Source organism: Engystomops pustulosus, chromosome 7 (genome assembly GCF_040894005.1).
Source record: "Engystomops pustulosus chromosome 7, aEngPut4.maternal, whole genome shotgun sequence".
Taxonomy (NCBI): Eukaryota; Metazoa; Chordata; class Amphibia; order Anura; family Leptodactylidae; genus Engystomops; species Engystomops pustulosus.
In genome coordinates this window covers 77,081,735-77,096,629 of record NC_092417.1, presented here as the reverse complement: position 1 = coordinate 77,096,629, position 14,895 = coordinate 77,081,735, and positions in this window count along the sequence as shown.

Below are 14,895 nucleotides of genomic sequence, written 5' to 3'. Positions count from 1 at the left end.
CATCTGCTAGGATAAGATCCCCAGCCCTATTGAAAAAGTGGGAAAGGGAATCCATAGACTCCTCTCTCCGTTTTATGAACCTCCTGCTAGAGGAAGAAAAAATCAAATTAGTGTCGTCTGATGCGCAGTTAAAAGCAAACATAGAAAGCGCAAAAAAATTCTCAAATAATCCTGAGTTTGAACGCAAGGAACAAATACTGCAGAATACTATCGAACGCTTCACTGCACAAATTAAAGAAAGGAAGCACTTTCAATTTTGCAGAGACACAATAGACTTTAAGGAAGGAAACATTCTAGACCTGAACCCCAAGGGGGATACTAGGATCCAAGAATCGGAGATTGATATCACCTCGTCGGAAAACGATAACTCCGATAGTGACACTTCAGGCAGAGGTACCTCCAGAGGTAGAGGCAGACGTGGAGGCACCCCTAAGCGGGGGAGAGGTAGAGGAGCCAGAGGCACCGGGAACAGTGATACAGGCAGATCTCAAAAAGCAGCCAGGGGAGGTTTTTTATCTCAGGATCCGCCACCCTTAGAATACCAACTTCGGGGGCGAAAGGAAAACTGACAAACTTAAAGACACCTCAAAGTGACACAATGCAGATTATTAATCTTTCAACCAGAACTCTAACAGCAGTTGAACATGCAGTACTTTCGAGAGGTCTGTCATTTGTACCCACACCATCATTTGACCTATTTACCTGGGTCAAAGACCTAAATCTCTTCTGTAGAAAGCTGAAATGGAAAAAATTCTTTCAGCAGCATGATAGACGCCAATGTCAGGAATTGGGATTAGAGCCCACAGACCTTGACTGTCTAACGACATTAGAAAGCCTCCTAGAGGAAGGCAATAAACAAGAGGGAGAAGGCGCCTTTACCAACTTTAGGCCGAAATCAACTAAATTCCCCCTCTTAATGATAATACCTTGATCGACACCTTTTTACAGTTGGTCACGGATCATCTACTAAAGACACACATGAAACAAACTCAGTGTCAGAACCTTTCGCGTGATGAATGGTGGGCCCTTAAGGATCTGGAGAAAGATGAGTCCATAATAATAAAGCCTTCTGATAAAGGCGGTAATTTGGTCATTATGGACAGAGAACAATATACTCTGATGAGCAAAAAAATTCTTAATGACAAACTGTGCTACAGAGTTTTGCCTTCAAATCCAAAAATGCTTCTACGTAACAAACTAGAGACAATACTCAAAGATGCTCTCAGAGAAAAATTGATTAGCCAATCAGAGTACCAATTTCTCCTCCCAAAACATCCCACCACAGCCACTTTTTACAGTATCCCAAAAATCCATAAGGGCCTAAACCCCCTAAAGGGTAGACCTATTGTGAGTGGCATTAATAGTGTCACTCAGAATATCAGCATGTATGTTGATTACATTCTGCGTCCTTTCGTTGCCACGTTACCTTCATATATTAGGGACACCATGGATGTCCTGCGACGCCTTGAAGGTCTACAACTAGACCCTGGTGTACATCTAGCCAGCCTCGATGTGGAAGCCTTATATAGCTCAATTCCACAAGAAAAGGGCTATCATGCAGTTGAGTCCTTTCTAAACACCAGAGATATCCAATGTCAGAGGCATAACAGATTCACATTGGAGCTTCTCCGATTCGTCTTGGAGCATAATACCTTCATGTTCGATGGCAGATACTTCCACCAGCTCAGGGGGGTTGCAATGGGGAGCCCATGCGCCCCCACGTATGCAAATCTCTTCCTGGGCTGGTGGGAGAAGGAGATAGTGTTTAGTGAAGCCATGGACAAATGGGCTCAGAATGTGACACTGTGGCTACGTTTCATAGACGACGTGCTCATTCTATGGAAAGGTACCGCAGATGACTACAAGGACTTTGTAGCCTGTTTGAATAACAATGAAATAGGACTCTATTTCACATCTGAATTTCAAACGGTTCAAATTACATTCTTGGATCTTACCATCAAAAAATCAGATACAGGCCAACTAACCACTCACATGTACAGAAAGCCGACAGCAACGAACAACTTACTGCGATGGCAGAGTCATCATCCTAAGTCCCTGTTAAGGGGCATACCTAAAGGGCAATTCTTGAGAGCAAGAAGAAACAATACTCTCCTTCCGGATTTTATCTCTTCATCAGCAGACCTGCATCGACGATTTCGTCAACGGGGATACCCTGATAAAGTACTGAGAAGCGCTTACCAACATGCGCTCTGCACAAATAGAAATGACCTCTTAAATCCTCGCCCTAAAACCACTATGGAATCTCAGACCCGTATAATAGGGACGTTTGATGCGGGACATAAGTTGGTCCGACAGACTCTCCAAATGTACTGGGGGATCCTTCAACGGGACCCGGACATCGGCAACTCTATAGGTGATGCACCGCAAATTACCTTTCGTAGAGGGAGAAATCTTGGCGACAATTTGGTCCATAGCCATTTAATGCCGATGACCAAATCGACCTGGCTTTCTAAACCTCCATCGGGCACCTTTAAATGCAAAAGATGTCAGAATTGTAAATATATCCGAGAAGGATCTAGCTTCCACAGCTCCAGCACAGGTAAAACATTTTCCATCAAAAAATTTATCTCCTGTAGAAGCACGGGAATCGTCTATTTACTTACCTGCAGTTGCTCCATCCAATATGTTGGCAAAACTATTCGCGAATTGCGAACGAGAATAGGAGAGCATGTCAGAGATATAGTTAACAAACAAGATACCCCTATTGCGAGACATGTCTGGGAGCATCATCAAGGACGTCCCGAAGTGATCAGTTTCCAGGGCATAGAAAATGTTAACCCTTTAACCAGAGGGGGTGACTATGACAAAATGGTCTGCCAAAGAGAATCCCGCTGGATATTCACCTTGGGTACAGCTAAACCAAAAGGTCTAAATGACTATGTACCCTTTGCCTGTTTCATTTAATTCGATTTAGATTGATTTAATTTAATCTGAATTGAATAAATACTGAGGGATGAGTCCTCATTACCATAAATTCATGTGACCATTGGTTGATTCACACCATGCATGCCCATAACCACATAAGACTGATGTGTATTTCCATATGATTAAACCATATCAAATCAATACCTACAATCCCATATAGGAGCTGGTCCAGTCCTAGGGTATCTTCGCATAGCAACCAGTGCTACCTCGTTCTTCTCTTTCCCACACAGTACCTGCCACAAAGTAGAAATCCTGCATAGCTTCGTCTCCATAGTAACCAGCACATGATCCTCCGATCATGTGATTAATCACGTGACACCTTGTGACGTACTCTCGCGGCGCGATGAGACGCGACACAATGGTGCGACCGAGTCTCGTGCGTCATACCGGAATGGGAGCTCCAACAAGCGGAGACATCCCGATCCCGGACGCAACGGACAGTAAGTCAAATTAGCATTTGACAAACTTAGAGCCGGGCTTTACTCGCGCCCCCCGTTGGTTCCCGGGAAGGGGCGGGGTTAACCACATATAACCCCCGGCATGTGGTGGCCGCGTGACGGCCTGCTACAATGCCGTGGGGGGAAATGTTAGGGATGTGATCTAATACCGAATATCATCATCCTCTTACAGTTTTTAAGCACCTCTGAGGACGTATCCCAACACAAAATAGGGGGATGCAGAAACGCGTTAGGTGTAACTAACAATATTTATCTGAAATTAGGTCACTGGTAAACACCAGCACCTTCACACAGGCCTATCAAAGCTATCAAAATAAGCACTTTATGATAGACCACTTGTGGCTCGCAAAACCGGGACAGTGCAATACAATTCCCTAAACAGGGCTGTCCTGGGGATAGGACCACTGCACTAGTCCGTCAACGCTGGCCAATGCCTGAAAAGTATCAATGTGTACTAGATAGGACTAGTCCCATCCATTTTTAATAGCAAATAATAAAATTTATGTTGTCTTTTAAACGTTTCTAGTCAGGCAGAATTTTTATATACAGATGCACTTACTCCCATGGTTTTGAGTTAAGTGGCTTTTTACCTACTCATGGAAGGTGTTGCCTGTGTCTGAACCGACCCTGTGTAACAAGTCGATGTGATGGAACGACAAATTCATCCTGATCTTCCTGGATTTTTGAGTCTTTAGATCTTGAAAATTCAAATAATCCTTTTGGTGGAGCGTCCTTATTCCAGAGCTTTGTCCATACAGCTCTTCTTGCCACGACCAAAGCAACCAGGACTTCAGAGGAATCCTTAATGCTGGTAATAGAAGCATCAGATAGCTATTGTGACAGGTCACATGGCCAGTGGTGGCACAGAGTAGGATTTCATCCCTTGGTCACTGGACCTCTAATGCCGTTATCAGGTGTGGTCCATCCACGCTGAAAATATATAGACAGGACTGGGTGAGTAGGGAAGACGTCATCATCAGTGACTGAAAAGTAGAATCATCCTTTCTCTGTTGTTTCCCTTCAGGATCTTAGTGGATTCAACTGGTGGTCACATTCTCCTTCCTCAGAAGGAAGATCTGGTCTGGGTCATCAGATTTAATCTCTGAGATGTAATATTCCTATAGACAAGAATCTGCAATAGAGAATGATGTCTGGAGATCCAGAAGAAAAGGAGATGATCCATGATAAGAAGGCTTGGGCCTGGGATCTGTGTGGATCTCTGGATCTGTATCCTGGGGTAACACAGGAGAATAGATACAAGACTCATTCTCAATAGGCAATGGGTGAGGACATAACCTCTGCCTAGTTTTCCTCCTCTTTCCACCTCTCATAAGGGTCTGTGACAGCCGCTCAGGAGAGGACGTCTAGTGAAAACACAAAGGACACATTAGTATGAGGTAAAGATGTGTACAGACAAGCCATATGCGGCCGACATCACTGTATGAGGAGTTCTGCTGCCGGGATATGAGAGGATCACTCTCCAATGCCATTCATGTAGAGCAGACTATGGAGAACATACATATAAGCAGAACTTAGAGATTCTGGTATCAGTCTGCTGTGTATCATTATTACAGTATGTCACTATGTATACAGATCATAGATACCTGCACATCTTACCAGACAGAGGATGTGGGTACAGTGTATAACACACAGGCCATGCTCATTACTTACCGGAGGCCGAGTGCATGCTCATCACATACCAGAGGCCGAGTACATGCTCATCACATACCAGAGGCTCATTACATACTGGAGGTCTAGTCCAGAGAAAATGGTTAGTACATTCAGTGTAAAGATCACAGATTATACACATGAAATACCGGTAAGATAATTCTAAGTCAAGCAGAGCTCACAGACTGCATATAAACAGTGACCTGAAATGCAATAAAGATCTATGCATTTAGCAAGGTAGACATTATACCTGAGCATTCAGCAATGATACATAGGAGACATTAGACCTGAACATTGAGCAGGTAGACATTATACCAATGCATTTAGCAGGGATACATAGGAGACCTGATCATTCAGCAGGTAGACATTATACCAATGCATTTAGCAGGGATACATAGGAGACCTGATCATTCAGCAGGTAGACATTATACCAATGCATTCAGCAGGGATACATAGGAGACCTGATCATTCAGCAGGTAGACATTATACCAATGCATTCAGCAGGGATACATAGGAGACCTGATCATTCAGCAGGTAGACATTATACCAATGCATTCAGCAGGGATACATAGGAGACCTGATCATTCAGCAGTAAGACATTATACCAATGCATTTAGCAGGGATACATAGGAGACCTGAGCATTCAGCAGTAAGACATTATACCAATGCATTTAGCAGGGATACATAGGAGACCTGAGCATTCAGCAGTAAGACATTATACCAATGCATTTAGCAGGGATACATAGGAGACCTGAGCATTCAGCAGGTAGACATTATACCAATGCATTCAGCAGCAATACATAGGAGCATTCCTCTTACCTTGTCTTGCAGAGGGCAGAGGTTATCTGGCAGCTGAGACCTGCTGTGAGGTTGCATGATATGACTGCAACAGGTGAATGCAAATTGAAAATGCACCAATACATAGCAATGGCTGACACATGCGCACAAGAAACACCAGAATGTCCAGGAAAGGACAATCTATATCCCATGAGCTGACAGTCTATATCCCAGGAGCTGACAATCTATATCCCAGGAGCTGGCATGTAATGCTCCCTGTACTGCAAGTGATAGCAGGACATGCAGAAAGCTCTGTACAACATGTGGTAACCGTGTAAATACTGTACAACATGCCGAGATCTCCAGCAGGAGAAAACAGGTTAAAAAACCGTATAACATATCACAGGAGGATGAGAGACCAGCGGCCGGTATACAGCCTGGATATACTCACTGATACAATGTGCTGCCTGCATCCAGGGGAACAAATGGTTAATACCAGGAGCAGCGCTGGGCTGCGGCCTATGCAGGAGGGGATCCAGGCGTCCAATGGTGAGGCACGCAGGGTGATGAACCACAAGGCCCAGCAGGGAGGAGATGCAGGAGCAATCTCATGTGTCAGTGATGTGTAGTAGATACACAACAGTCTATGCCATTAGCCCTGTAAGGGCAGGATAGCTGTACAGGCTCTTACCTGGGCTGCGGCCTATGCAGGAGGGGATCCAGGCGTCTGATGGTGAGGCACGCAGGGTGATGAACCACAAGGCCCAGCAGGTGGGAGATGCAGGAGCAATCTCATGTGCCGGGTACATGGTGGCCGATGTACACCACTCAGCTATTACCCCTGTAAGGACAGGATAGCTGTGCAGGCTCCTCCAGACCAGCAGTGGTATGGTATACAGCCTGAGCTGCAGCCTATGCAGGAGGTGATCCAGGTATCTGCTGGTGAGGCACGCAGGGTGATGAACCACAAGGCCCAGCAGGTAGGAGATGCAGGAGCGATCTCATGTGCCGGGTACATGCTGGCCGAAGTACACCATAGCCTCAGCTATTACCCCTGTAAGGACACGATAGCTGTACAGGCTCCTCCAGGCCAGAGACCAGCAGTGGTATGGTATACAGCCTGAGCTGCGGCCTATGCAGGAGGGGATCAAGACATCTGCTGGTGAGGCACGCAGGGTGATGAACCACAAGGCCCAGCAGGTAGGAGATGCAGGAGCGATCTCATGTGCCAGGTACATGGTGGCTGATACACACCACAGCCTCTGCTATTGCCCCTGTAAAGACAGGATAGCTGTACAGGCTCCTCCGGGACGAGGGACCGCATGCAAGCGTATACAGCCCGGGCCGGTCCATCCAAGTGTTCTGTGTAAAGACACAGAGGACCTAGAAAACTTATTATCTAGATAGTTGTTTTTTTTTTTTTTTCCTTCTGTGTAGACACACAGGACCTGAATAGAGATGAGCGAGCACTAAAATGCTCGGGTGCTCGTTATTCGAGACGAAATTTTCCTGATGCTCGAGTGCTCGTCTCGAATAACGAGCCCCATTGAAGTCAATGGGAGACTCGAGCATTTTTCAAAGGGACCATGGTTCGGGAATAAAATGTGTTATTTAACTGAAAAAGAATGTCTTCTGATAAGTTAGCAGATGTATGCAAACATCTGCAATCTATTCTTCACTGTTCCGCGCGTATATTATCTCCCGACAAGTTAGCAGATGTGAAGAACAGTGAAGAATAGAATAAAAACAGTGAACACAGGATCATTTAAGTGAAAAACAGTGAAGAATAGATTGCAGATGTTCTGCACATCTGCTTACTTGTCGGTAGATACGCTGTCCCGGGATCCGCTCCTCTTCTTCCACTGAAGTCTCCCCGATCTCTCTGCCCTTCCCGATGTCTCTGCGCCGCTGCCCCGCTGTCCCCGTGCCTGCCGCTGCCCGTTCTGCTACCCGTGCCTGTCGCTGCCCGTTCTGCTCCCCGTGCCTGTCGCTGCCCGTTCTGCTCCCCGTGCCTGCCGCTGCCCGTTCTGCTCCCCGTGCCTGCCGCTGCCCGTTCTGCTCCCCGTGCCTGCCGCTGCCCGTTCTGCTCCCCGTGCCTGCCGCTGCCCGTTCTGCTCCCCGTGCCTGCCGCTGCCAGTTCTGCTCCCCGTGCCTGCCGCTGCCCGTTCTGCTCCCCGTGCCTGCCGCTGCCCGTTCTGCTCCCCGTGCCTGCCGCTGCCCGTTATGCTCCCCGTGCCTGCCGCTGCCCGTGCTGCTCCCCGTGCCTGCCGCTGCCTCCGTGCCTGCCGCTGCCTGTGCTGCTTCCCGGTGTCTCTGTACTGCTCCCCGGTGTCTTTGTGCTGCTCCCCGGTGTCTTTGTGCTGCTCCCCGGTGTCTCTGTGCTGCTCCCCGGTGTCTCTGTGCTGCTCCCCGGTGTCTCTGTGCTGCTCACCATGTTCTTCAATGTGTTCTTCACATGCTATTTTGTTCGCACCGTTCCGAGCGTATCTTCCGACAAGTAAGCAGATGTGCCGAACATCTGTAATCTATTCTTCACTGTGTTTTTCACTGTGTTTTTCACTTAAATGATCCTGTGTTCACTGTGTTCACTGTTTTTATTCTATTTTTAATTAAATGCTCGATCTCGAGCAGGGGAAATACTCGTCCGAGCAACGAGCCGTTTCGAGTACCTTAATACTCGAACGAGCATCAAGCTCGGACGAGTATACTCGCTCATCTCTAGACCTGAACTCTTCTGTCATACCTAAGAGAAAAAGAAATACAAGGGTTGTGTGTGTGCTTCGGCCTTATATAGGTGGAGTCAGCCAAGACACTAATTGTTTAATTGTCTACTACTGCTTGTTAACCTGTTCTCTTCTGAGTTGTACCTAGGGGATAAATCCCATATGTGTGCTGCCGAACGGACGAAAAAGAAATAACTAATGCTGGGGGGGGGGGGACATATAAAATAACTAATGCTGGGGGGGACATATAAAATAACTAATGCTGGGGGGGGTATATAAAATAACTAATGCTGGGGGGGGGGACATATAAAATAACTAATGCTGGGGGGGGTATATAAAATAACTAATGGTGTGGGGGGGGGGGGGGGACATATAAAATAACTAATGGTGGAGGGGCAGCATAGGAAATAATTAATGGTGGGGGGAGGGCATAGGTAATAATTAATTATGAGGGACAGTCTAGTAATTAATAGGGGGGCAGCATATTCAATAATTAATGGAGAAGGGCCCCAGTATATTAATAATTAATTGACCCAATTCGTTAATTCATTGGGCCAGTATATAAAATAGTTCACAAGGGGGTGCAGTATTTTAAATAATTAATTGAGGGGGGGGGGGGGCAGTATATTAAATAATTAATTAAGGGGGGGCAGTGTATTACAGATGCGGTCACATGTACTGCTATTTATCCGGCCCTCCAACGGTCTGAGAGGGACAATGAACGGCCCCCTATGTGAAAAGTTTGGGGACCCCTGCTTTAGTTAGAGATACACAATCATAAATGTCTCTTAACATTCATTAAAGGGGTTTTCCCATGAAAGAAAATTCTCACATTGATAGTAACACAATAAAGATAATTTTAACCCCTTACTTTACCATTTTACTTCGTTTTATTGCTGTTTTAGCTCCTATCACTCCCTCTGCTACTCAGTGTAAAATCCCAGGGTGTGGGTGGGAACTCTCTAACATGTAATATCAAATAAGAAGTGCTGAGTTTGCACTCTAAATATTCAAATATTCACAAATGTCCAAAAATAAAAGAATTGGTTAATTATTATTTTTTTTTTTTTAATGGTGACAGCTTACAATAGAGAGTGAACAGTATTTAGCAAACATGATTTTAAATATTCCATTACTTAGTTATAGAAATATTGTATGGTAAAATTTACCTGGCTCCCTGCCAGCTTGTGCACTGAAGTCCTGAGGGTTGCATAGTTTGTGTATCACTACATGTTGTAGTAAGACAGCGTAGCAAAGGCAAGCATGCACAGTAAGCAGCACGGCAAGCGGCTCACGGAGCATATTGGAACTACAAGAATCCACTGACGAAGCCCGCGAGCCGGGCGATACGCGTGGGGCGTCTTTTCCTCCCCAGATTTGACCTTCTATTTCTGGTAATGTAGCTGCTTGCACTTTATTTGCCCTGGACCTGACATTGATGCTATATACTTGCTATATACTTGCTACATACATGCTATTTATTTATTTACATATTTATGGTCCGGATTTATTTTGTACATTTACTGTGCACTTTCATATATTACTACTTACCTTGACTATTATTTATTAATTGTTGTACTGGGGAGTCTTTTGTGGTTTGTACCCTTATTTGGTTTTTTTAAGTGTGTTTTTATGTTTTATTCAATAAAATCTCATGTGTCATTTATGCACATCTCTTTATTTTTTGCAAGAATCAACGCTCAAATGCAAGGTTTACTTGTGTATTGAGCCTACGTCTCAAGAGGGCAGGCGTATACAAGGAGGATGTGGAAGGGGATTTGCGTGGAATAATAATGAGCGAAGGGACAAGCCTATGGTGGATTCAAACTTGCAGGCAGACAGCCCTTTGAAAAGCACAACCCCCGGGACTTCAGTGTGCAAGCTGGCAGGGAGCAGTTTACCATATGTTATTTCTATAACCAAGTAATGTATGGAATATATAAAAACATGTTTTCTAAGTATTGTTCTCTTTCTATTGTAAGCCGTCACCTTTCCTTTAATTCACAGATAAGGGAGTTGGCATATTAAAGGCATTTAAAGAATATCTAACACTAAAGTTAACTAAAATTAAAATACACACTTATACTCCTCTTCAACTTGATCCCAGAGCTGATCTTCTTTAAGCTTTAAACGCCTTAAAAAAAAAAAAAAAAAAAAGAGTGAAGATGCAATGTCCAAAGCTTGGGCTGTTAATTATTCACACCTCCTGCGTGTCTTCTATTGACAACATGGGGAAGGGAGGCATCTATTGTGCAGGAGGCTTGAATTCATGCCTCTCGCTTGATGTCCCCACCTTCTCTAGCATGGGAGTGAATATTTAACAGCCCGGAGCGCTGAGACATCGCGTCCCAGCACTCCGGACTGCTCGGTTATAACTCTTTTTTAGGCGATCCCAGCGTGTCAAGCTTAAAGACGACCAGCTGGAGGTGAAGAGGACCATGGGTGAGTATATGTAGTTTAATTTTAGTTAACTTTAGTGGTAGATTTCCTTTAAGTATGAAGAACATCAATTGCTGGAGGAGGGCAGGGGGGAACATTCATTTCTGGGTGGGGACATCACTTGCTGGGGAGCTAATTGGAACATTTATTTCTTGGGGCTATAAGAGACATTAGTCTGAGAACACTTCACCTCTGATCATTGGTTTTAATACGTAGGGATTTCTCCTGTATTTTCAGTCGGTTTTGGCAGAAGCTCATTTGAGGAGGGTTACAAGAATGGTCATTACTGACAGTTCAATACGTTTGCATTGGGGTAGGTGCCCTGGACCTTTTAGGTCCCTACCAACTCCCTGCTACACTTTCTGGTCCGCACCTATTGAGAGAAAATGGCCCATACAGACTCATACCTCCTCCCCTGCAGGAATTCTTGCACTTATAATTTTTGTTGTCCTAAACTAACACAGAAATAACAGTGGCATTACCATCATCATCCGTTAACCCCTTAATGACCACCCTATTGGCTTTTTACGGCGGTCATTAAGGATACTTCTTCTGATGCAACGCCTTTCTACGGCGGTGCGTCAGAAGAAGATTTAGGGACATCAGGTCAGTCTGGTGCCTGTGTCGGGCTGTGATATCACAGCCCAGACCCGACACTAACAGCCGGGATCAATAAAACTCCGATCCCGGGTGTTTAACCCCTTACACGCCATGGATCGGACCCCCATCCCCAGTGCTCTTACGAGCCTGGCGGCTTCTCTCTCCGCCAGCTTCCGCCTCCTGGCAGGACCCGGCTGTATGTGAATGAGCATGCACAACATGCTCAGTTACTTACACTGCACGTACACTGCAATACAATTGTATTGCAGTGTAAAGGCTTGAAAAGCGATCGGATGAACGCTTGTTCAAGCCAAAAGGTGGAAAATGTAAAAAAGTAGAAAAAAAACAAAAAGATGAAGTCATTTTATAGTAATAATTAAATAAATAAAATAAAAGTCCCATAATCTCCCCAGTTACACATAAAATGCAAATAAAGTATATAAAACACAAAAAAGGTATATATTTGGTATCACCGCGTCCGTATTAACCTGTACAATATATCTAAATAAATATTGAATCCACTCGTAGAACGACGTAAAAAAAACTTTCCGTAATATACAATTTTTCACCAAACACCATCACAAAAAATGTTCTAAAAAGTGATCCAAAAAAGTTACGTTCCCTTATATCAGTGGTGGCAAACCTATGGCACGGGTGCCAGAGGTGACACTCAGAGCCCATTAAATGGGCACCCTTGCCATCACCTCAAGGTAGAGTTTGCCAAACAGGACTCAAGGCCTCTTGCAGTCCCAGGCAGCCCAGGACCCCAGAAGGAAGCTACAATGATAATCCAAACTTCTTCTCCTTTCTACTGTATTGGTGTCCTCAGGTGCCTACACAATTTAAACACGTGAAAGAGCAGGGAGTAATAAGTTACTGCTTAAATTGTTGCATTGGCACTTTGCGAAAAATACGTGGGATTTCGTTATAGTTTGGGCACTCAGTGTTTAAAAGGTTTGCCATCACTGCCTTATATGATACGACTGAAAAGAACAACTCTTTTTTGCAAAAAATAAGCCCTCAACCAGATCTGACAACAGAAAAATACAGAAGTTATGGCCCTAAAATGTTGTCGATAGTAAAAAAAAAATGTGACTTCCTCCAATATCGGTTTTGCTCAGTAAAATTGAGCAAAGATAAGAAGAAATAAATAAATGATGTATCACCTCAATCGTAGAATAAAGATAAAAAATTATTTTTACGTTACGGTGAGCGGGGGGGGGGGAAAAGTGCTAAAAATCCAAATGTAACTAGGGGTCGTATGTAAGTCAGGTGTTCTTAAGTAGGGGAACTCTTGTACTGTACTTTTAGAAACGTTAGTAGTAATTGTAGTTTGTAGTAGTAACTAATACAGGCAGTCCCCTTGTTACATACAAGATAGGGTCTGTAGGTTTGTTCTTAAGTTGAGTTCGTATGTAAGTCGGAACTGTATATTTTATCATTGTAATAATCCCAGCCAGAACTTTTTTGGTCTCTGTGCCAATTGGATTTTAAAAATGTTGGGTTGTCATAAGAATCAATATTAACACAAAAGCTTCATTACAGACACATTACAGCTGATCATTGTAGCCTAGGACTAAAGTACAATAAATTACCAATATCCAGGGGTCCGTTTGTAACTAGGGGTCGTATGTAAGTCGAGTGTTCTTAAGTAGGGGACCGCCTGTACAATCTCAAGAATAAGCTTTAGGCTCCCAAAATTAATTATCTATACATTGTATCTCATCCTGCAAATAATAAGCCCAAATATAAAAGGGGAAATTGCACCAAGCACCAATCCATGCTAATGGTTAGATACTATACATACACATTATTTATTAACTACGATGGTTAAAATACAAATTACATCAAATAATACATCAAATTAAAATACAATATTGCACAATGTAATGGTATGTATACCAGTGTGTAACACTTTGTTATCTCAGGCTGGGCTAAAAAAGGGGCACAAATGGCACTTGGGCCCTATGGTGCCATTTGTGCCCCTTTTTTTAGCCCAGCCTGACATAACAAAGTGTTACACACTGGTATACATACCATTACATTGTGCAATATTGTATTTTAATTTGATGTATTATTTGATGTAATTTGTATTTTAACCATCGTGGTTAATAAATAATGTGTATGTATAGTATCTAACCATTAGCGTGGATTGGTGCTTGGTGCAATTTCCCCTTTTATACTTCCAATTTTCATACAGTTAAGCACCTGTATATTACCTGAGCACATTCATTGCTAGTTTTGATTCAATGTTGGGGTTAAGGTAGTGCAGAGTTACTACCATTGCAATAAGCCCAAATATGTTCACATTACCAAAAAATTTTTAATTTATAGCTTGTACAATGTGACAATACAAATCTGCTGTGAATGGCGCTGCTTTCATTCTATACTCGGCCGTGCACCCGTACAGAAGTTTGCCACCACATATGGGGTATCAGTACACTCGGAAGAAATTGGTTATCAAATGTTGCAGAGCGTTTCATCATTTAATTTATTCTGAAACTGTCGGTTTTGGCCTAAATAAATTTTTTTTCCCAAAAAATTCAAAAGTTTCTAAATCGCAGGTCCATATAGTTTTAACCCATGTGAAACACTTAAAGGGTTAATAGACTTAACAGAAGTTGTTTTACATACGTTGAGGGGTGAAGTTTATATAGTGCGGTAATTTATGGGGTTTTACTATTATTTAGGCCTTTCAAAGTTGGAAGCTGGAAGTTGTCCCTCGAAATGTGAGTTTTGGGGATTTTCATGAAAATGAGAAAAATCCCCCCTAAAGTTCTGTGTCTCATAACATCCTAGAAAAATGACAGGATGCATAAAATATTATCTCAACATAAAGCAGACATTCCGTAAATGTTAATTATCAAGCTTTATGGGTAGTTTTTCTTCCTAAGAAAGAAAGATATTTGCCATATCTAAAAACTGCACCAAAGAACCTCAATCATACAAAATCAGAGCATTGCCGACCCAGAACCTCAAACATACAAAATTAGAACACAGATCCCAGAACCTCAGAGACTGGACCCCTGAGCATCAAATCTAGAAAACAAGGATTTTAGAAATGATGCAGAACCCCAGGGTGGTTCCGTCTTGGCACGATTACATGTGCACACAAAGAAACATCTGACCCCTAAAACTGGACCCAGAACCTCAAAGATACCCTAAAACAAAAGAAGATGTCCAGAACCAGAAAGTGTCAGAATAACAAATAGAAAAACCCAAGAACCTAAAACAAACGAACTTTCATCCAACAGATGAGCCTCCTGCTACAGCATGATCCCCTC